Raw genomic sequence first — 3,496 nt, 5'->3', positions numbered from 1 at the left:
CTGTAGGGCTTGGCTGTAGGTTAGATGTCCAGAATTAACTCATCCTGCATCACTGAAACTTGTACTCTTTGGGTAACAACTCCTGTTTTCCTAAACCCCAAGCACCTGGCAACCACCATCCTGCTCTCTCCTTCTAGAGAGCAACTGGCTTTGATCCCACACTTAATTAATGTCATATAGCACGACCTTCTACATTTGCATAATTCACTTAGAACATTGTCTCCTAATCTCATTAGGGTTTCAAATGACAAGATTACCTGCATTTTGAAGGCTGAATAATGCTCTGAGTGTCAAATGGTTGGCATGTTTTGTACATGGACATAACCCTCAAACACCAGTTAAGAAAATTAATGAGATTTTTTTCAGAAGTGATTTACGAAACAAAATTATATTCATTTATTTTAGTACAAAGATTAAACTCAGGGTTGGTTACTACTGAGCCCTATCCCAGCCCTTTTTGTTTGTTTATTTATTTATTTTTATTTTGAGACAGGGTCTCCCTAAGTTGTTTAGGGACTTGCTAAATTGCTGATACTGGCTTTGAACTTACAATCCTCCTACTTCAAACTGCAAAGCTCTGGAAAGCAGTATAGAAATTCTTCAGAAGACTTGGAATGGAAGCAACATTTCACCTAGTTATCCCACTCTTTGGCATATACCCAAAGTACTTAAAATTGGCATATCATACTGATGCAGCCACATCCATATTTATAGCAGCTCAATTCACAATAGCTAGGCCATGGAACCAACCTAGGTGCTCTTCAACAGATAAATAAAGAAAAATTTTTATACACACACACACACACACGAATATTACTCATCCATAAAGAGTGAAATTATGACCTTTACTGGTAAATGGATGCAACTGGAGACTATCATACAAAATGAGATAAGCCAATTCCCAAAAAACAAAGGTTGAATGTTCTCTGATATGCAAGTGCTGATGCACAATAAGGGGGTTAGGAAAAAATAGAAGATCATTGGATTAGATAAAGGGGAATGAAGGTAAGGGAGAAAGGATGGGAAAAGGAAAGAGTAGATTGTATCAGGCATAACTTTCGTATGTTCACATGTGAATACATGACCAGTGTTAATCCACATCATGTACAACCCAAAATATGGGAAGTTATACTCCATGTATGTATAATGTGTCAAAATGCATTCTACTGTCATGTATAACTAAAAAAAAAGCATTTTAAAATTCATCTGCTAGAGGCTTTACTGGGGTCTATTCTGGATCATAAGGTGGGCAGTTCATGGAACAGCGGTGTCAGAATGGCCCAATGAGCGTACGAGGAATTGTGTTGTCCATGACAGGAGGGTGGGTCTGTGCACATAGTCAGTTGCCTGCCTGCTGGACCCCATTTTGCACTGCCATGCCAGTCTGCACAAGCTTGCTGGGCTCGTCTCTCCGAGCTGTCAGGTATGGGAGAGTTGTTCCTCAATAAAGAATGAGGACATCGTAAGTACTTCCACTGTGGGTGGGGACATACGGAGTAACTGTGCCCTAGAAAACCTCCTTGGTGCCCGGGACTGTTGCAGTGGTCAATGTTGCAGCATTGTGTGGTGGGGTGGGACATGGTTTCCACAGATAATCTTACTTCCAATAGTCCCAAAGGTGTGGACAGTGTCCCAGCAAGGACACAGGGATGGTGGCAGCTGCCACATCTAAGCCGTGTCAAGGTTCCACAGGATGATAGCAGTGTTGGCGACTGTAAGTCCATCATGTGGACCACTGTACCGGACAGGAGAAGATGGGGAGCATGTTGTGTCAGTGACAAACAGACACCTGTCCCTTTCTTTCCCACCTTTCCAGAGGGAATGGGGTTTGTGGCCTCTGGAGCAGGTGCTGTGGCCCCACCTCTGATCCTTAGCCTGCCTTCTCCATTTCCTGATCCCAAGGTGGAAGCAACATGGGTCTTTGAACTGCAAGGTCCAGCAGAGGTCACGTCTGGGTGGTGGTCACAGTGATGCAGTAGGCAGCAGGGACACCAGACTACCATGCACTATCAGGCACCTAGAAGAGCATGTCCCTACACTGGTCCACAGTGGAAGCAGCCAATGTGAGTGTCAAAGTCAGAATTGTGCCTTTTCCAGTTTTTCTTAATTAGAAAACACAAGGATGTTGGACTCACTTTATGTTTGGATATGGAGTGACCAGGAGAGAAAAGCAAACACAAAACCATCAGTTGCAAAATGAAACACACCTATCCCACTCCTCGAGTTATGCCCAAAGGACTTAAAATCAGCATACTACAGTGACACAGCCACATCAATGTTTACAGCAGCTCAACTCAAAAATAGTTAAACTATGGAACCAACCTAGTTGCCCTTCATCAGATGAAATGGATAAAGAAAATGTGGTGTAGAGACCACAATGGAATATTACTCAGTCATAAAAGAGATGGAAACTATGACATTTGTCCAAAATGGATGGAGCTGGAGAATATCATGCTAAGCTAAGTAAGCCAATCCCAATGAACCAAAGGACCACTATACTGGATTGTAGCTGTGGAAAGGTGGGGCATGGCTGGAAGATGGAGGCCACTAGTAGCATGCCCTTGGAGATAATATTTTGCCATTTGTTCTTTCTTACTCTCTGCTTTGTGCTCCCATGAGGTGAGCAGCTGCCCTTCAAAATGTCTTTGCGCCCTAATGTTCTGCTTCATGTCTAACCCAGGGCAATGGAGCTGGCTGCTGGTAGACTGACACCTATGAGATATGAAATGTTCTGCATCACCTTAGCCCCAGAGCAATGCAGTCAGCCAAACATGGACTGAGATCTCTGGAAAATGCAATGCTAGGCAATAGGAAGAATATTGCACACCTTCAATGTGGTGTAGAGAGAAGGATGTGTATGTGCTTTGGTCAGGATGAAAGGGAACTCTTCCCAAACAAACTGTAAATATTTTACATAAAGTAACATCACAGTCAGGCACCATTACTGACTCAAGGACCCTGGAACAGTTCCAGGGACCACTGTAATAGTATTCTAAATTGATAGTATGGTGGGAATAATGGAAGAAAAATTGACTCGAGCTATCTGGGGGCAACTGATGGCGGTTTGACTGTGGATGGCTACAGTCATGTCCAGTAGAACCGTGGAGATATATTTGGAGCCAAGTAGAATGACTGCCTAAGTAACCCAAAGGAAAGCAGCCTCAGAATGACCCTCTGGAGGGTGAGAATAACTGTGTGGTGGGTGTGGGAGAAGCAGCAGTGCAGAGTCAGAGGAGCCTAAGCTCAGACCAAGTGGGGGTGGGGGTCTCTTCACCCTGGAGCCTTCCTTTGACCAACCGTCTTGGCTCAAGTCCTTTCTGCGTCAAGCGTTCCAGCCACACGTCACAAGGGCTAAACTCCAGTTCAGCCTTTGGTCGAAGGAGGAGCTGGCTTCTCAGCCCAGCTGCTCTGTGCTGACTAGCGTTGGACTAGTGTGGGACTTCTGCCTAGTGACGAGCCCCAGGTGCCCTCCATGGGCAGTCTTTTGACCAAGTGC

The sequence above is a fragment of the Marmota marmota genome, unplaced genomic scaffold (genome assembly GCF_001458135.2).
Source record: "Marmota marmota marmota unplaced genomic scaffold, marMar, whole genome shotgun sequence".
Lineage (NCBI taxonomy): Eukaryota > Metazoa > Chordata > Mammalia > Rodentia > Sciuridae > Marmota > Marmota marmota.
This window is presented reverse-complemented; position numbering follows the sequence as displayed.